The sequence below is a fragment of the Panthera onca genome, chromosome B1, assembly GCF_046562875.1.
Source record: "Panthera onca isolate mPanOnc1 chromosome B1, mPanOnc1 haplotype 2, whole genome shotgun sequence".
NCBI classification, from domain to species: domain Eukaryota; kingdom Metazoa; phylum Chordata; class Mammalia; order Carnivora; family Felidae; genus Panthera; species Panthera onca.
In genome coordinates, this window is record NC_138342.1 from 146,379,833 (window position 1) to 146,400,841 (window position 21,009).

The 21,009-nt window shown below is 38.4% G+C and overlaps 1 long non-coding RNA gene across 3 annotated transcripts in view; it reads left to right on the forward strand.

Annotated features, from left to right (window-relative positions):
• The window catches only part of LOC132691931 (uncharacterized), a 148,758-nt gene that overhangs the window by 56,570 nt on the left and 71,179 nt on the right, over positions 1-21,009 (forward strand). Inside the window, exon 4 of one of the 3 annotated variants that reach the window (XR_013555102.2) lies at positions 3,618-3,742. The exons of the other annotated variants lie outside the window; for them this stretch is intronic. This is a non-coding gene — a long non-coding RNA (uncharacterized LOC132691931). The remainder of the gene's footprint in view (positions 1-3,617; positions 3,743-21,009) is intronic. 3 annotated transcript variants of the gene reach the window in all.

Below are 21,009 nucleotides of genomic sequence, written 5' to 3' on the forward strand. Positions count from 1 at the left end.
ATGCCAGCTTCTCCTTGAGAAGTTATGAATCATTCCGTATTGTGTGCTTCCATTCACCTACCCTTGAGAGAGAGGAGGAAAGAAGAAGAATATGCAGGTATTACAAATCGGACATATCCACACATGAATGTTCATGCTGTTACCTCTGATGGAATCCGACAGGTCTGTTCACTGACCTTCCCACTCCTCTTGTGCATGCCCCACTCTTGCCTCACTGGGAATGGTCCGTGAGCCACTCCTGTGTACAAATGCCATTCACCCTTCCAAGTTCAGCTTAGGTCTCTATCGTCCACAGTGCCTTCCACCGACACTTCTGGACTCTTTTAAGTCATTATTGCACAGCTTCTGTATATGTTTCTTTCTTGTTTTTATTTTCCACCTGGAATGTAAGCAATTCCAGGACCATATTGTTGATAAATGTCTTTTATAGTCACACAGCAGCAAGCACAGAGCACATTGTGGGCTCCTCAGTAAATACTGGTAGAAAGTGTGAGTTGTAAAGAACACTTAGGGCTAGGAATTTACTGCCAGAAAGAAGAGAAGGGACAAGAAGGGATGCAGAAGGGGTGGGAAACTCAGCCTAAAGCCACCCAGCTGACCATTTGCTTATGAAATACCTTCACCTGTTCTTGGAGAGAGTGGAATGTGTATTTGTTTTCCATATCCAACAGCTGAAGGATAAAAATGTCCCAGTTTAAATCTCTTTCTCAGGCATCAATCTGGTCTCTAACTGGGTTGCTTTTCTCTCGGGTTTAGTTCTCCAGGGAGTAGGCTGGGGGACACTTGTGCTCCAGGGAGTCCTGGTGGGGGAAGCATTGAGAAGGCAGTGTCTGTGTCAGCAGGGGGAGGGTGGGGTCAGAGGCTCCCCCTTCACCTTCTCCACCTCAACTCCCTCCAGGGATTTTAGAGACTGGGAAATTTTCCTTGATAATGTTTAGTTTCTGAAAGGATGTAAGAAAGAAACATTGGGGACCAATGTCCAGAAAATACTTTGCCCATCCTAGACAAACTCTGGAAGGTGCTTGCCCTGGAAGGTGTAGCTATGACTGTGATTCTGAGTTAATCTTGCTCCATGAGGAAAAAAAAAAAATCAAGGCCCAAAATCTGTTGGGATAATGGCCATGAGCAATGTTATAAGCTAAAAGATATATTGATATAGATGTACACACACAAATATAATATGTACATATTCACATATACATGTATAATTGATATATTATATGATACATCACACATATAGGCCTACAGGCAGTTGACAAGTAGGAGATGAGGAAATGAATTGACCAATAACTTTGAGGTCTCTGGTATGTGACCTGCACTGTGCTGTGTGCTCTGAAGGATAAGTATAACAAAGCAAGCTGTCTAGATTGCCCTGCCCTTAAAATTAGTTTTTTAATAAAGAAAAAAGGCAAAATATAGCTTCATGGGAATATCTAATGATTTTGGCCAGAGAAGTACCTCAAAGCAGCACCAGTAAGAACAGAAGATGTAAACCACTGAGTCAGGGATGCACAAAGTCCTATGTTTGAATGGGGTCAGACCCTGTGCATGAGGAGGAATTAGTGGGTGATCTGAGAAGATTCTTCTTGCCCTCAAGTCGTCTCCCTAGTGGGTTTCATGACAGTTCCCCTGTTTTATCATTTGAAATTCCTGCTTTAGTTACTATCTCAGTTTCCATAACAAAAATAAAGCACTTACTACTGAAGCTCTCCATTCCACTGTTTTCAGCCTTTTAAAGCCTGTTTTCTCCTGGCGTGCACAAAGCATGCTCTCCTTTAAAGTTATTTCATATCTTAAAATAAACAAAATAGGGGCGCCTGGGTGGCTCTGTTGGTTAAGCGTCCAACTTCACCTTACGTCGTGATCTCATGGTTTGTGAGTTCAAGCTCCACATCAGGCTCTGTGCTGACAGCTCACAGCCTGGAGCCTGCTTTGGATTCTGTGTCTCCCTCTTTCTCTGCCCCTCCCCTGCTTGCTCTCTCTCTCTCTCTCTCTCTCTCTCTCTCTCTCAAAAATAAACACTAAAAAAATAAAGTAGTGTGACTAAAAACAAAGCAAATATTTTATTTCAATCACTTTTTCAAGCTGCAAGGCCTTCTCACGCTTTCCTGATTGAGAATCACTACATAGATGCACATAGACTGTAAACTCGGTGTGGAGATGGACTTTTATCTTTTTCCCTGCTGTTTCCCCAGCTCCTAGGTGTATCCAGAGCACTATAGGGGCTCCATGATGAAGAAGATCAAGGCACAAAATTGGTGGGGATGTTGTATTTACAGAGTAGCGGCAGCCATGGGGATGTGTCCTGGAAAGTCTGTTCTAGTCTTCTTTAGTCAACTTGGGGTGGTGATTTCCAGGGAAGACTCAGAAAGCTGCCCTTAGCAGAGGAGGTACAGGCTTATAAATTTCCATAGGGGAGAAGGAAGGACAGCAGTAAAAAGCCACCGATGGCTATGTAGCTATAAGATTGTCATCAGGGAAACAGACTGTGAGTCCTAGGGCAGAGGCAGGTTCTGAGCAAGTGAGAGGGGAAATTGCCTCCTCTGGGGACGGAGGTGAAGCAGGGACTGGTAGGTGGCTTTGGAGTGAAACAGATGATCTCATCCACTGCTCCCAACTCCTCAGCTTCTTCTCATGTATTTACAGTAGGATCCAGGGTTCTTTCCATCAGCTGTACCTCCAGCCTCATCTCCTGTCCTGCTCCCTCTTGCTGATTGTTTAACCCCACATCTCTGCGATTGTTAACTCCGGCATGCTACACCCACCGCCACCCCCTCAGCCTTCAGTCACACTCTTCCCTCTGCTTGGAAGTCTGCTTCCCCTGAAAGAGGAAGGGGCCTTCATTCTGGCCTGCTTGGGCGTTATCTTCCCTGAGAAGCCTTCCCAGGGCACCTCATCCAAAATGGCGCCCCTTGTTCTGTCACTGTCCTCTCAATCTGCTTCATTTACCTTTGTGATAATCCTCATTCCCTGACTACACAACTGGATCTAGATCTATTTGTATATACACACATACACATATATTTGTCTATTGTCTTTTTCCCCTACCCGAATGTAAGCTTCCTGCTATATTACCAGGTCCTAGAACAGTGCCTGGGTCATAGAAGGCATTTATCAAATATTTGTGGATTAAAGGGCTGAAGAGATAGGACTTTGAATCTAGGTCTGGTTATTTATTGGTTGTGTTATCTTGGGAAAATTACTTGACTTCTTTAGCCTGGCTTTTGTGTTCTGTAAACCATGTGGATTACACCCATTTTACTAGATTATTGTCCAATTATAACATATATAAGCCCCTAGTACAAAGCCTGGTACATAGCAAATGCCCAGTAAATGATGAATATGATTGTCAGCTTGGTTTAGGATTTTAAATAATCTGTGCTTTCCCATTTACAACTCAGAAGTGCTTTCTAGCTTGCATCCTGTTCTGTGACTTTTCTTGAACTAAGAGTGCAAAGTGGTGCTGAAGCTCCTGTTAAGAAGTTTAATGGAAATGCCAATTTTAGTGAGATGCTCAAAGGGGAAAAAAATCACAAACTTTAGTTTTTCTTAAAAATGACATACCATCTTTTCCCAGTGGAGGAGAGATGTTTTGACCTTCTTCTTTATTGTTTCAGTTTATGGGAAGAACATATGAGTGAGCGTATGTGTATGTGTCTTGTAAGCTCATTTCTAATCAGCCCCCTGGGAATGCTGGATCTGAGAAACACTTTGTCCTTCTGAGGAACAAAACCCTTCCCAGGTAAACGCCCTTGGAACATGTGTTTATTTGTTTTGATTCTTCGGTATATTGAGGGATGGCAACAGTCAGGAAGTATAAAAAAAAAAAAAAAAGAAATCTAACAATAGAACCAGCTCAGTCTTTGTCAGCGCATTTTTTCTAAAGAGACAGATGATACTTGAAAGTGTGGATGTGAAGACCTGGTTTATTTATTTAAGCCACTATGTATCTATTTAAACAAAAAGACCCATGAAGAAAATCTAATGGATGAGAAAAGCAGAATTTATTGCCAAAAATATATTAGGATGTGCCAGATAAGATTAATATTTTCTTTCCAGAAAAATGTTTTCTATCATGCAGTGTTGCGTAGTTTGTGTTTGTTTATTTGAGAGTTTGTATCTTGGGACATTAGTCACAAGAGTTACTACTTTCTTTTACCATGAAAGATAAAAAGAAAATATTGGAGATATGGTCATGGGAAAAATAAGGTAAAGAGGGGCTTGCTTGCTGTAGAAAACATTGCTTTATAAATAATTGATGTACAAAATTTCTTGAAACTGGAAAAATATTGTAAATGGAATTTCTCGTTTTATGAAAAATCAGTGAGAACATTATTTGCTAAAAGGGAGCATAAAACTATAATGGTTTTCTGGCTTTGATGATTAAAATTTTTACTTATTTCACATAATTCTCACTTCTCCGATTATTTAATTTAACATTTATTGTCTTTTTTCCTCTACTTTCCTATCTCCCAAAAGATGGGATTGGCTTATCTTTTGTTTATGAAAACAATATCTGATGGAGTCCTGGATTGAAACTCAAGGTCTCACTGAATATCTACCAATTAATTGTACTAGCTGTCATGTTGGTATATGGTCAATGGGGATGCTGATTAACTGAGTGACACTGGTACGCTTCTGTTCTTCTCCATGCTTCTCTTATTTATTCTATAGGAATAAGATTTTAGCTAATGAAATTATTCATTAAAAAGAATTTAAGTAGCCAAAAAAGAAGTAATGTTTATGCAGCATATTTCTGAAGAGATAATTCCTTGATTCTGTACTTGCTTTATGGAAAGAAGGACAAAAGAAAGACTTGGCAATTGGATTGTGTCCTGTAATATAAGGGCAGCTGTCAGGCTAATCCCTGGTGACCTCAGAAGATAAAAATGGGGTGCCAGCAACAATGGTTCTTTCTGACAGAGGGCTTTAGCCCCCTCTTGTCCCTCACTCTGCTGACCCTTTGGGGTTGTGTCTGATTCTCAGAACCTCAGGCCCAGGTCCTGGGAGTCGTGGGATAGAGGAAGGTGGTATGATGTAATAATTTTCAATTTTCTTTTTTTAAATTTATTTAAAAGTTTTATTTTATTTTATTTTTTAATTTAAATTCAAGTTAGTTAACATACAGTGTAATAATGGTTTCAGGAGTAGAATTTAGTGATTCATCACTTACATACAACACCCAGTGCTCATCCCAACAAGTGCCCTCCTTAATGCTCATCACCCATTTAGCCCATCCCCCCACCCACCTCCCCTCCAGCAACCCTCAGTTTATTCTCTGTGTTTTAAAGTCTCTTGTGGTTTGCCTCCCTCCCAGTTTTTATCTTATATTATTTTTCCTTCCCTTCCCCTATGTTCATCTGTTTTGCTTCTTAAATTCCACATATGAGTGAAATCATATGATATTTGTCTTTCTCTGACTTATTTCGCTTGGCATAATACACTCTAGGTCCGTTCACATTGTTGCAAATGGCAAGATTTCATTCTTTTTGATGGCTGAGTAATATTCCATTGTGTGTGTGTGTGTGTGTGTGTGTGTGTGTGTGTGTACTTACCCATTCATCAGTCGATGGACATTTGGGCTCTCTCCATAATAATTTTCAATTTTCAATACTGACTTTTGGTCTAGGGTAATCATTATTGTGGAAAGTAAAACAATTCTTGATTATGAAGTTCAAGATAAATTAATAGCTGACATTTGCTCATATGTTTCTGTCTGACATCTGGAAACCAAGTGTTTATGCCCATGCAATGAACATCACTTAAAAAAATTTTTTTTAAACGTTTATTTATTTTTGAGAGACAGAGAACGAGCAAGGGAGGGGCAGAGAGAGAGGGAGACACAGAATCCGGAAGCAGGCTCCAGGCTCTGAGCTGTCAGCACAGAGCCCAACGTGGGGCTTCAACTCACAAGGTCTGAGACCATGACCTGAGCCGAAGTTGGACGCATAACCAACTGAGCCACCCAGGCACTCCACTTTTGATGCACACAAGTCACATGTTATGAGAATAAAATAAAAAGCAGGTAATTACTGAATGTATTTTGGAAGTTTGATGACCATGGAAGATCATTTGGCACAATTTCTACAGTCGTTGCTTTGGTTTTGTCATTTTTATTTCTTGTCTGGATAACTGAATTAGCTTTGCACTTGGACCTCTTCCTCAACAGCCACTCCCAGCTGTCCTCCATACTGCTGCTAGAGTGAACTTCTCAAAACACAAACTCGATCAAGTCACACTTTATTTAAAATTCTGCACTGGGTCCTTATCATTATTAGACTGAAGTCCAAAATTCCTTAACAAGGTGTTCAGTGAAATCAGGTTTTTAAAAATTGGTTTGAATTTGAAAATTCTATTGGGAGGGTTACCAGCAGACAGACAGAGAGAGAGAGAGAGAGAGAGTGTGTGTGTGTGCACGCATATGTTTATTTTTGCCTTCTGGGGATGGAGGTTGGAATTTATCTTTGGGAGATTCCCTTTGTTTAGAGATACCATTCTGATAGTCACTTTTGGTTATGCAGAATAACAGAAGTAGTAACGATGTAAATATTATTCTTGTGAATGGCTGAAACTGATGAGATATTCCAAGTGAAAGTGCTGCAGAGTGAGATATTATATGCCCTATTTAATAATATAATACTTACAATGAATATTTATGGAGCCATATCCTATGTGCCAGATACTCTTCTAGGCTTTTTCTGTATGTTGATTTAACATTCATACTAACTCTTTTACAATCCCTTACTATTGACAAAATAGATGCACAGAAAAGTTCAATAACATGCCCAAGGTCACATAGACAAGTAACTGGTAGAATTGGGATTTCAACCCAAGTAGTGTAATTCCAAAGCTCACATTCTAAAGCTCTATGCTCTATAGCTTCCATTATGTTAGCAGGGCTAGGCTCCTGCAGAGTTTAAGACATTCTTCCCACCAGCAAATCTGGATATATGGTGGATTATTTTTCTAAATATTTGCATATGGGAAGTAAGATCTTCAGCTAGATCATGAATGGAGAAATATGCTGTTTTAATCTCTTCAAGCCACTCTGGAGGAAAGACTATAAAAGTACAGTGCAGCCAGAACCAAGATGTCAATGTCCCATGTTGATATTACTTAAGAATGAATCACTCAGGGGCGCCTGAGTGGCTCAGTCGGGTAAACATGGGACTCATGATTTCAGCTCAGGTCATGGTCTCTTGGTTCACTGTCAGCATGTAGCCTGCTTGGGATTCTCTCTCTCCCTTTCCCCTCACTCTCTTTCCCCTCCCCCTCTGATGTGTATTCTCTCTCTCAAAATAAAGAAATAAATAAACATTAGAAAAGAAGAATGAATTGCTCAGATATTAGATATTGAGAACTATCCTGTGGATACTTCTTTTTATCTTATTTGATCCATCTTATTTTACACTTTTGAGAGTAAAAGGTGGTGTTTTATTTGGAGAGGTTGACTGTTCCTACTGTCAGTCATTCTGGGGAAGATAAACCAAAGATAGGCACTTGAGAAACTTTTTTTTGAAGGTGCTCACTGAATTGGACCTAGACTGATAATGTGGGGTTTTGGTGAAGCGGGGTATCCCTTAGGTAAAGATTGAACTATCCTGAGTACTCAGTAGGGATTTAAGGATTGGTTTGGGCCTCTGGGCTCTAAGATCAGTCCCTTCTATTAACAGTTGTAAATAAATCTGTTTGTTACACTTTCCCCTGAACATCCCAACCTTTTGTTAAAGTTTTGTTAAGGGTCATAATGAGGTATGGTGACTCTTTTCAAGACCACAGAAGAATTGGCAAGGGCCCCATCTGTCAATCCTACCCTTTTCTTGTTCTCCATGTGGAACAATTAGATTTCTACCCAACATTGCACATTCTTTTAGGCCTCCATGATTGTCCACATGCTAGACTTGGAGGCTGTAATGGCAAATTTTGTGTATCAGTTTGGCTAAGTCACAGTACCCAGGTATTTGGTCAAATGCCAGTCTAGATGTTGCTGTAATGGTATTTTTAAAAATGATATTAATATTTAAATGAGTATACTTTGAGTAAAGCAGATGATCTTCATACCTTGAGTAAAGGCGGTGGGCCTCATCTAATCAATTGAAGCCCTTAAGAGAAAAGACTAAGGTCCCAACAGGAAGAGGGAATTCTGCCTTCAGATTGCTTCCAGACTGGAGCTGCAATACCAACTCTTCCCTGGGTCTCTAGTCTGCCAGCCTTCTCTGCAAATTCTGACCTGTCAACTTCCACAATCACATGAGACAATTTCTTAAAATAAACCTCTCTATATGTGTATATAGGGAGAGTCTCTAGAGAATCCGGAGAACTCTGGAGAACTCTGAGTAACACAAAGGCCCTTTTGCCCATCTCCCAATCCAGTTCTCTTTCTATTACACCTTGCTTCCAATAGCTGAAGCTTACAAATTATTAAAAGTGTAAAGAATCATGGCAGTGTTCATTACAATAAAACTAACAACTCAAAGAAATTATATTTTCAGGTAGTCTTTCCTCATAAAGAGTACTTGGAGATGTGCCTCTAATGAAGTGATTTCAGAAGAATATTTAGGTTATCCTGCTAGCAACTCATTCCTAGGGGTTGTGGGGATGTGATTGTTTTGTTCTTTGGACATTTTTTAAATTAACATTCATTGATTACTTTTTATGTGCCAGGCATTGTTTAAGGTGATAGGGCTACAACAATGAACAAGACACAAAAATTCATGCCTTTACAAATATTGAACTTTATTGGGGGAACAGACAATAAACAATATAAGTAAATAAAAGTATAATATGCCAATAATCAAGGAATCTTGTACATTTATGCATGTTGAGTGCAGTACAAGCATGCCACGTCTAAGGGAGGGCCATGACATTGTACACATCATGGCTTTATATATTTATTTCTACAGTGTTCTGGCAGATGGAAATCCATGTCTTAGAGAAAGATATTTTTTTTTTCTAATTTACACAAAGGTACTGTATGGGCTAGCGATATCCCTGTTAGTAAGGGTGAGCGTGTTATGAGGCTCCTCCAGACATTCAGGTAAGATTTGATGGTGGCATGAATTAGGAAGGTGGTGGTAGATGTGGTGAAAATCCTGAGGTCAAATTCTGTAAATATTGAAAGTAAAGCCAAAAGGATTTGCTACACGTTGGATGTGGGGTGTGAAGGAGGGAGTAGAGTTAAGATTGCCACCAGGGTTTTTGGTCTAAGCCTCTCAAAGAATTGAGCTGTCCTTAACTGGGGTGGGGACAACTTCAGGAGGAGTTGGTGTGGGGACAAAGACCAGCAGCTGGTCTTTGGACCTGTAAGGTTGGAATGTCTATTAGACACCATATGGAATGTTATATAGACAGTTGAATAGAATAGATGGATACAAGATAGGGCTGGAGTACAAGAAAGAGGCCCAGACTAAAGATATAAATTACGTTTTTATGAGAGCTACTGTGAATCATTATTTGCCTTTTATTTTTATTTATTTTTTGTTTGTTTTTTCATTATTTGCCTTTTAATGGTTTATATGGTGTTAGTAAATATATGACTTCCACCGAACACGAGTAACAAGTTCCTTCCTACTTCACACTTCTCTACCTTTAAATATGAACTGAATAAATAACATTTGTTTTAGTTTGCAATTCTGCCCCTGAAAAGCTTGCAAAATACCTTGAACAAATTATTATTGGGAGTATCTGCTTTTATAAACTTGTGAAATTAAAACTGTTAACTTTAGAGAGAAGAGTAGATAGTCACTGAATTTTCCTATAGGGAATTTGAATTTGACCATATATGATAACTCATTTGGAAGTATTTTGTATGGCAAGAGTAAGAGTCACTGTGGTTAGTATGTGCTGTTATCAGTTACCACAAGAATCTCTCGAAGACTAATTTTAGGAGCTTATAAAATTGGCAAAACGAGACTATATAACGCAAAAAAGCTGGGATGTTTTACAACACAAAGGAAATTGGCCATCTATGTCAGTAAAACAATTTGTGAGGAATGGAGGGAAATTTATAGGAATCAGCTATCAATATGCATGCTGCCAAAACTCTTCACTATCCCCAAGTAGATTATCTATTTGCAGATTTTCTGCAGTTTCATGACCTGTGACTTGTGTTCGTGGGCAGAAGAGAATTGTAGTCCTGGCACACACAAGTTGAGTATCTGTATGTATCAAAGTGCTTCCTAGGGGCCATTTTTATTGATTTCAGGACTGTTTATGGTTTTGAAATGTTTTCACCTCTGGCCCACTACCTTGCACAATCAAGTGCAGTTCGGAGAGCAGATCACTGCAGGCAACTTGATGTGTTCCAGACTAACTAACTCCATGGAGGTCATACTTTCAGCTTAATAAGTAAGAAATCCAAACTAAATCTTTTGTAACAAAAGATATCCTGTTGGTTTTCATTTTGATAAATCCAAGTGTTCATACCTTGACATTATTAGCCTTTGATTTTTTAAAATATTTTTTTTAATGTTTATTTATTTTTGAGATAGAGAGAGTGACAGAGAGAGTGCAACCGGGGAGGGGCAGAGAGAGGGAGACACAAAATCCAAGGCAGATTCCAGAGACTGACGGGGTGGGGGTGGGGTGGGGGGCTCAAACTCACGAACTGTGAGATCATGACCTGAGCCAAAGTCCGACACCTAACCAACTGAGCCACCCAGGTGCCCCTATTAGTCTTTGATTTTAAATGTCAGTTAATCTAATTGAATTACAATACAATAGTTAAGTAGCCTTTTATAATTCCACAGTCTAAAAAATTCAATGGTTAAAGTGTAAAATTCAATGGTTTTTAATATATCAGAGGATTATGCAACTATCACAACTATTTAATCTTCAAACATTTTTATGCCTCCTAAAAGAAACTCAATACCCACTAGCATTCACTCCCCATCTGCCTTCCTTCAACCAGCCCTAGGCAACCACTAATCTCCTTTTTGTTTCTATGAATTTGTCTATTATGGGCATTTTATAGAAATGGAACCGTATTTTATGTGGTTTGTTGTCACTAGCTTTTATCAGTTAGTATAGTGCATTCAAGGTTCATCCATGTTGTAGCATTTCTCAGTACTTTATTTCATGTTAGTGACTAATTACAGTCCACTGCACGAATATACCACATTTTATTCATCTCTTCATCACTTGAGGGACAATTGGGTTGTTTTTTATTTTTGGCTACTATGAGTAATATTACTATAAACATTTGTGTACAAGTTTTATGTGGTTGTGTATTTTCATTTCTTTTTGGGTATATACCTAGGAGTAGAAGTGCTGGATTATATGCTAACTCTAACTTTTTGAGGAACTGCCAAATTGTTTTCAAAAGTATAACTTGACTTTCAAAATGCTGCCTGTACTTCCATTCTCTGTTAGACTAAATTGTTTCATTAATTTATACATTTTCTAGGTATTGCTGTTACATGTATACACATACTTTGCAAAGTTGTCACCGTACTTGTGTCTTGAAAATATTGGAATGGCAAACTGCCATGCTTTCCCAGTCAAATGAATTTTTAGGGAACTCTTTCATTTTTCTGGATCTGCACACAATGAATGCAGTTAAAAAATTTCCATTTGAGTTTAATTTTATTTACTTGCTTTTTGAATAGGTACTAGAGCCACATGGTTCAAAAACCTGGAGGTACAGTAAGATATGTGGCATATCATCTCCCTCCTACCTCTGTGCTACAGACCTCTAGTTTCCCTCCCTGGAGGCAACAGTGTTATTTATTTCTTATGTAGCCTTCCAAGGAAGGCATTTTAATGCAATTTTAATCTGAAAAGAAGAAACTTAAAAATGAGTACATGGGAATATAAGAATTTTGTTCTAAACTTAGTTTGGTTAATGAAAGAACAGCATATGCCTCAGTGATGACTTTATTTCAAGGTTGAATAGCAATAAAGAACTTACAAGTTTAATAATTGTCTTAAATAGCTTGAGGACATAATCAAAGCAGTCTACTTCTCCTTAACTTTGAGTTTTGCCCCAGGAACCAATCCTTGACCCATGACCTTCTGGTTATTATTTCACTTTGCCTACATTCCCAAGACTTACAGCCTGCTGATTTTATCAGCTCTAACTGCTCTAACTGCTTCAAATGCTTTACTTTATCAAAATCATTTTCAAAAATCTCCAAAGCTGACTCCTGCCAGACTCCCAAACCACATCTCATACCTTGCTCTTTTCTTGCTCACAAGTTCCAGGCACAAACTTCTTTCAGTCCTTGAACGAGTAGGCTCTTTCCACCTGAGACTTTCCACCATCTACTTACAAGCCTTTCTCTTTGCGGGGAAGGTTTTCCTTTGCTACTCTGTGACTGACTCCTTTCTGCTCTTCAGATCTCAGCTTAAACATGGCCTTCTCTGACCATCTTAGCCGAAATTGACCTCTTCTTTTTTACTGTCCATTGCATTTGACAATTGATTTCATTAATAGTAATCATAGTGCTTGTTTATTTTCTACTTAATTGTCTGGAATCATCTATTCTAGAATAGCCTGCGGTCTAAAACAGGGTAGGCAAACTATAGTCCAACTCCTGCTTTTGTATGGCCCTGGAGCTAATAATTGCTTTGTATTTTTAAAACACTGTCTAATATTTTAAACAATGCAACAGAGACTTTGCATGGTCTGCAAACCTTAAATATTTACTATCTGGACCTTTCCAGAAAAGTTTGCTGACTCTTGGTATAAAACAATGGGTTTCAAAATGACCTATGTACTTCCAAGAGTCTACAAGATAATCCAGTGGGTCTTAATTGTTTATTCTTTTGTTCTTTTGAAGTTATATATTATGTATATTTTATAAAGTGCATAATTTTTGGTATAGTAGTATGTGCATGTAATTTATAAAGTAATATATATCTTTATATATTGGGGCTGTTACTCAGAAATTTTTTCGTAATGAGCTTATGTTACAAATTATAGAGACAGTTTACTAAAGTATATTATTTATGAGGACAGGAATCACATTCTCTTTTCCAATATTCCCATCATCCAAAACACAATATATTTTTTGAAAGAATCATGGCGGCAGACTTACCATTTATTGAGCACATATTAAATTCTAGGCATTAACTAAGCTCTTGGTATACAATATCTTCTCTGATGATCACAACTACCCCATGACCCAAGGCCTGTTACCCATATTTTGCAAATAAGGAAATTGAAGCCCAGAGAGGTTGAACAACTTCCTGAAGATCTTAATTGCTAATAAAAGGTGGAAGTCAAGTTTAGCTGCCTGTCTGACTCTAAAGCCAGTGCTTTTCTCAAATTTCATCCCTTTGGATTCTTTGTCTTAGAATGTTGTCACATTTTCAAACCCTTGAGGCCTTGAATATTAGCCTAGAAGGATTAACCAAGTTTCCCACAACAGTCAGTAGACATGAAGGGGCGTGTATATTTCTAGTAGGATAATCACCTTCAATGGTGTGTTGTAAGCTCTTTAAGTGAGAATTGGGGTATCTGAATTTACGTATGATTCTGCAACTTACTAGATAATTCATTTAACTTCTATGAGCTGATTTTTCATCTATGAATTGGGGGCTTAATAATAATATTTACCCCAGAGGTAGTTTTAAGAATTAAATGCATGTGAAAATGGTTGCATATTAAGGTCTATAAAATAATTAGTCCTTCTTATTTAGTCATATAGGGGTATACTTTTTATACTATCATAGTTTTGACTATAAAATGTTTTCCTTAACAAACCACCAGGGTAGCTGTTCAAAGGAAGAGGCACCACTCTGGCATAGGAACGCATCAAAGTGCCGGTTAAGTTTGGCATTCCGTTTCTAGGCTTTTTATAAATCCAAATTTATTTGATCTAATCGAAAGTACACATGGCTGCTATCTGAGGTGCAAATTTAAAAGAGAAAACTGTAGTATTATTAATCAGCATCTCCTTTGCCCACATATTGGAACTTGGAAGAACATAAGGCTTTAATTGTCTCACTGATAAACATTAGAATTAAATTGGAAGTTATTTAATTTAGATTTTTTCCAGAGTGCTCCCATTTATCAGTTTTAAATTTAAAATTCTTCAAGATTTCTTTTTAAAAACCACAGCTCTTTCAGGTAATTTTATATTAACTTATAAAATAAAACCCAAAGAATATACCACGTTTTCACTTCAAATAATCTCTTTCACACATTTTAAATACTGAGCTCCCCAGGCCTTAAGCTAAATCTGAAATAAAAACTTTCAAAAGGAAAACGAATCACATCCAATCATTCTCACAGGGTTCTGAAAGTTTTGCCATGGACCCTTTATCTTCTGTGTCTTCTGGCTTTTCTTCCCCAAGGTCCTTTTGCAGTAGAAACAAGGACATATTTTTCTCTTAAATAACTGCTTTTGTCCTGCCTCTAGTTTTAGAGAATTGTGTAGAAACTCTCAATATGTGGATTATGTTTACCAAAGCTTGTAAATATTTATAGATCCCTCTTTCCTCTAAATGGTTGTACCAATTATTGCCTGATGGTCCGTTTAGCGATTAATCGTGTTCTGCTTGTGACAGATTTTCTTTTTTGACTTAAACCATTATTTCATTGCTATTTAATTTTACATGAATCTGTCTTATTTTCTCTAATTGCATTTCAGAGTCCTTAAAGACCAGATCCACTTGCTTATTTTTGAATTCCCATAATGTGGAGCAGAATGCCTAACAATAGCATGCCATTTGGTATCAGACCTGAACTGAGCTTTATTTATTTTTGGGGGAGAGGGGGGAAGGGAGGGAGGGAGGGAGAGAGAGAGAGAGAGAGAGAGAGAGAGAATGGAAACAGGATAGCAGGGGGAGGGGCAGAGGGAGAGAGAGAATCTTAAACAGGCTCCACACCCAATGTGGAGCCCCATCTCACTACCATGAGATCATGACCAGAGCCCAAACCAAGAGGTGGACACTTAACTGACTGAGCCGCCCAGGTGCTCCCTGCCACTCTTTTTTTTTTTTTTCTTTTTCTTGAACTGAGCTTTAAACCCAGCTCTTTCTTTATTACTTATGTGGCTCTGGTCAATTCTGTTACCTTGATGAGCCAGTGTTGTCATCTGTAAATGGGAACGATAATACTACCTTGTGTGGTTATTAATAGGATTGAATCGTATGATTGTGTGATGGGGTAGGCTGCAAGACTGGATGCTCCAGGGCAGCCATCCATGTGGACTGTGATGTGCATGGCACTGTCCGGTTAGAGGGCCTAATACATATTAGATACCCAACACATGCCAGTTATTATTGCTATCACTAAATCCCATCCACTAGATTTTTAAAGTATAAAGAAAACAATACCAGCAGACACAAAGTTGAGCTGTGTAAGTTGGCAGTGAAAGAGCAGCCTTTGTCTAGGCATTCAAGGCTTCATACAGATTTTAATTCTGTAGGGATAAATCAACCGTTTTGTGAGGCTGCACTTACTGTTTCAGTAAGTTCCCTATAAATAATCAGTTCTATCTCTCTTTCATATGATATGAGATTGGGAGGTGGACAAGAAAGGAACTACTGAGTCAACCTGATCCTCTGACCATGATCTCTTGTCTAGTCTGTCTTCATAGGTTTGGTGATATCAGCCTGTGCTACTGAGGAAAGATGGACAAAGGCTTACAGTGAGGTTTGGAAATTTTCAGACATTTGGAATGTGATGACACTCAGATTCTTGATCCAGTTTATATGGCCAGCAATTGATTTCGTTCATCACAGCAAAGAGAATAAAATTTGGATAGGATTTAAGACCTGGTGAATGAAATATCTGAAACTACAGGTAGATTTTTAGTAAGTATTGAGGATATAATAGATATTGGTGTAAAGTCCTAAGGATAGTCTTTGTTTAGTTGAGGAAAAGGAAAGAAGGTGTCCTTGAATAATTCTTCAGAGTTGCAGAGTAAGTGACTTTGGTGGCGCGGGCAGAGGGGTTACATAGTATTAGATTAATGTCACATCAGTGCATCGTATGAAAGAAACTGTAATGCTATTAAGCAGTTGCTAAGAGCAAATTACAGGAAAATATTAACTGGTTAATAGAATCATAGGGTAATGGAGCTAAAGGCACTTCAAAGATGATCTGGCCCAGCCTCTATCTTCAAGCCAGGGAATGTCTAAATCATACAAGACAAAAACGAAAACACAAACAAGCTCATCCTTATCCAACCTAAAATTTGGATGATTAATTTAGATTTGTATTTTCTTTGCCACAACCACAGACTGATGCTTGCAGTAATGGTGTCATGTAGGTGGATGACAAAAAGCAAGGCCAACTTCCCACCTCTCACTATGCATGTTCTTTGTCTAGGAGAAGCAGTGAGGTTCATTCATTCAAAAGATATTGAGCATGAAGCTCTGTGACAAGAGCTGAGGATGCAACAATGAGTAAAATGGAATCCCTGCTCTTATTCCATGTGCTGCCTACTGGGATGGGAGCAGACAAATAGAGAGGTGTTATTTACTAGGTGGTGTGGCAAGTGCAGTAATATTTATTAAAAACATGTGAGTATATCACATACTGGGAATTGTGCTAAATGCTGCAGGCACCTCGATTCATCCATTCTCACCACTACTGACTGCGTCATAAACTTACACTTGTAAAACAACACTTGAAGGGCAAACTTTTCTTTCTGGCTGCAACCTTCTTTATGGCAAATCCTAAGTTCTTCTGGCTGATGGCTTAGCGTAAATTTATGATCAGTCCTGCAGGTTTTATATCTTGTGAGATATAAAGGAGGTATTTCAGGCTTTTGAAATTTTTTTCCCCTCTCTCCTGCTTTTAGATTTTCAAGACTATTATGTTTCTGTGGGTTTCAAAAATCCTTTTCTGAGCTCTTTCTCTTTGCATTTTTACAGTAACAGTTCTAATTCTCCCTAAGGCAGATGGAACCTTCTGGTTGAAGAAGTGAAATGTCATATGCAAGAAAGTGGGGAAGAAAAAGGAATAAGAACATGTTTCAACATGTCATGTTTCTTTTACAGTATATATGGAAATACATGCCTACTTAGATAGTTATTGACTTCAGGATTCAATGAACATCCTCATCTAAAGATATTTATATTTTAACTGCAGATAATTTTTTTTTTCGAGAGAGGGTACAAGTGAGCAAAGGGTAAAGAGAGAGGGAGAGGGAGAGAGAGAATCCCATGAGGGACAGAAAAAGGGAGGGAAAGAGAGAGAGAGAGAGAGAGAGAGAGAAAGAGAGAAGCAGGGCTCACCGGAAGCAGGGTTTGTGCTCACTGGAAGCTGGGCTTGTGTTCACCCAACTTGGTACTTGAACTCACAAACCATGAGATCATGACCTGAGCCGAAGTCAGATACTTAACCGACTGAGCCACGCAGGTGCCCTAACTGCAGATAATTCTTAAACCTACATAACTCTTATACCATAGTTTAATTATAAGTATGGAATTTCAAGCATCAATGTACTAAGTAGATTTTTAAATTTTTTAAATCAGTTTTTCTCCTTTGCAGAATCCACTGAGCTAGTGATAGCCTATATAAAATTGTTCCTTTATGTAAATTAGTTAATTTTCAACATTTATTACAGCTTCTATAAAATGTTCACAGGCACTGCTTGCTCTTCTACATTTCTACATTTGACTCTCCGCATATCCTACTACACATATGTATGATTATGGTTCTCTAAAGTAATCATTATACTGATGATAATGATCCAGAATGGTCATAAAGATAGTCTCTGATTACATTTAACAGCAAATATAAAGACACACTTCTTCCTGCTTGAGCATATTTAATGGTAAATGGTATGGTAATGAAGTAGACAGCCATGATGGCCAATTTGGTCAGTCTGGTACCTGAGTAGAATAGAAATTGGCCAATGGGAAAAGAAACACCTTCCCATTGCCTTTATTGTATTACTGGTCCATCACATACTGCTCAGGCTCCTAAACTGAGCACTTATTAATCACAAGAATGAGTTTGGATCCTGAGGCTCACATTTGTTATAAATGCAAATGCATTTTCAGGTATCCTAATTAGCAAGATGTCTGTCTGGTGGGACCCCTGAATCCTGTGCTTTCTCCTCTCCTCTCACCATGGCTTTGAGTGGACTGCATTGTGCTGGTTGTTAAAATCCTTGATTGAATACATTCTGTTCCAGAACTTGGACAGACTGGGTGAAGAGGGCCTGAATGAAAGTATATTCTTATCTGTTCTTTGGATCTTTACTCATTGATCTCTCTCAGTCTTTGGTAGGATTGTCTTCCTTCCTGGATGAACAGGAACAAATTTGGGAACCACTTGAAGTGACACAATATAAAGATCATGGAAGCTGCATGTGTGGCTGGGCACTTTAGAGAATGTGCTAGGGAGAGCATGGTTAGGTAGTATCTGTCTTCTTCCTGAAGTCCAGGTTATATCTGTAAACACACATTGCTCTGCTTCTCTTCTCCTTTCTATCTTCCTGTTTGTGTTTCTTCCCCTCTCTCGTCCCCTTCTCCATCATCCCATAACCATGTTACAGGATGGAGTGAATTTGTGTTTGCTCTCCAGACAGCATGAGAAAGAGCAGATGTGCTGCAGGATCGGCGGGGAGAGGTATAGTGCTCACTGCACTGTACCAAGAATAAACAGGGAAATTTAATTACCATTATTACTATCATTTTATTTTAATTCCAGTTAGTTAACATACAGTGTTATAGTAGTTTCAGGTGTTCAATCCAGTGATTCAGTAATTCCATACATCACCTGATGTTGATCATGACAAGTGCACTCCTTCATCCCCATCACCTATTTCACCCACCCCCCACCCAATTCTGCTCTGGTGACCATCAGTTTGTTCTCTAGTTAAGAGTCTATTTCTTGCTTTCTCTCTCTCTTTTTCCCCCTTTGCTCATTTTCTTTCTTAAATTCCACATATGAGTGAAATCAAGTGGTATTTGTCTTTTTCTGACTGACTTATTTCGCTTAGCACAATACTCTCTAGGTCCATCCATGTCATTGCAAATGGCAAGATTTCATTTTTTATGGCTGAGTAATATTCCATTGTGAGTGAGTGTGTGTGTGTGTGTGTGTGTGTGTGTGTGTGTGTGTGTATACAGTACAATAATACTATAAGTAATGCTGCTATAAACATAGGGGTGCATGTATCTTTTTTGTTTTATTTTATTTTTTTAATTTTTAGAGAGCCTGCACATGTGTATGTGGGGAGGGACAGAGGGAGGGGGAAAGAGGAATCTTAAGCCAGCTTCACACCCAGCTTGGAGCCTGAGGTGGGGCTTAATCCCATGACCCTGGGATCATGACCTGAGTCAAAATCAAGAGTCGGATGTTCAACTGGCTGAGCCACCCAGGCGTCTCAAGGTAGCTCTATTTTTAGGTTTTTGAGGAACTTCCATTCTGTTTTCCACAGTGGCTGCACCAGTTTGAATTCCCTCCAACAGTGCACGAGGGCTCCCCTTTCTGTATATTCTCACCAACACCTGTTGTTTCTTGTGTTGTTGATTTTAGCCATTCTGACAGGTGTGAGGTGATATCTCTCGTTGTAGTTTTGATTTGCAATTCTGTGATGGGAAGTGATGATGAACATCTTTTCATATGTCTGTTGCCCATCTCTATGTCTTCTTTGGAGAGATGTCTATTCATGTCTTCTGCCCATTTTTTAATTGAATTGTTTTTTGGGTGTTCAGTTTTAGAAATTATTTATATATTTTGAGATACTAACCCTTTATCAGATATGTCATTTGCAAATCTCTTCTCCCATTCCTTAGGTTACCTTTTAGTTATATTGATTGTTTCCTTTGCTGTGCAGATTTTTATTTTGATTTAGTCCCGATAGTTTAGTTTTCTTTTGTTTCTCTTGCTTCATGAGACATATCTAGAAAAAAGTTGTTATGGCTGATGTCAAAGAGGTTACTGCTTGTGTTCTCTTCTAGGATTTGTAATGGTTTTAGGTCTGACATTAGGTCTTTGCTATTTTGAATTTATTTTTGTGTATCGTGTAAGAAAATGGTCCAGTTTCTTTCTTTTGCATGTTGCTGTCCAGTTTTCCCAACACTCTTTGTTGGAGAGACTGTCCTTATCCCATTGGATATTCCTTCCTGCTTTGTCAAAGATTAATTAACCATATAGTTGTGAGTTTATTTCTGGATTTTCCATTATGTTCCATTGAACTGTGTGTCTGTTTTTGTGCCAGTACCACATGGTTTTGATTACTACAGCTTTGTAATATAACTTGAAGCCTGGAATTGTGATGCCTCCAGCTTTGCTTTGCTTTTTCAAGGTCACTTTGGCTATTTGGGGACTATTGTGTCTCCATACAAATTTTAGGATTGTTTGTTCTAGCTCTGTGAGAAGTCCTCTTCATATTTTGATAGAGAATGCATTAAATGTATAGATTGCTTTGGTTAGTATAGACGTTTAACAATATTTGTTCTTCTAATCCATGAGCATGGAATGTTTTTCCATTTCTTTGCATGTCTTCAATTTCTTTCATCAGTGTTTTGTAGTTTTCAGAGTACAGGTGTTCCACCTCTTTGGTTAGGTTTATTTCAAGACACTTTACTTTGGGTGCAATTGTAAATGGGATTATTTTCTTAATTTCTCTTTCTGCTGCTTCACTATTGGTGTATAGAAATGCCTCAGACTTCTGTACATTGATTTTGCATCCTGCAACTTTACTGAATTTGTGTATCAGTTCTAGCAGTGTTTTGGTGGCGTCTTTTCCTGGTTTTCATATATAATATCATGTCATCTGCAAGTGCTGAAAGTTGCATTTCTTCCTTACCATTTGGATGTCTTCTCTTTCTTTTTGTTGTCTGATTTCTGTGACTATGACTTCCAATACTATGTAAAATAAAAGTGATGAGAGTGTACTCCTTGTCTTGTTCCTGACCTTAGGGGAAAAGCTCTGTTTTTCCCCATTGAGGATGATGTTAGCTCTAAGTTTTTCATATGTGGCCTTTATTATGTTGAGGAATGTATCCTCTAAGCCTACTTTGTTGAGGGTTTTTATAATGAATGGATGTTGTACTTTGTCAAATGCTTTTTCTGTGTCTACTGAAATGATCATATAG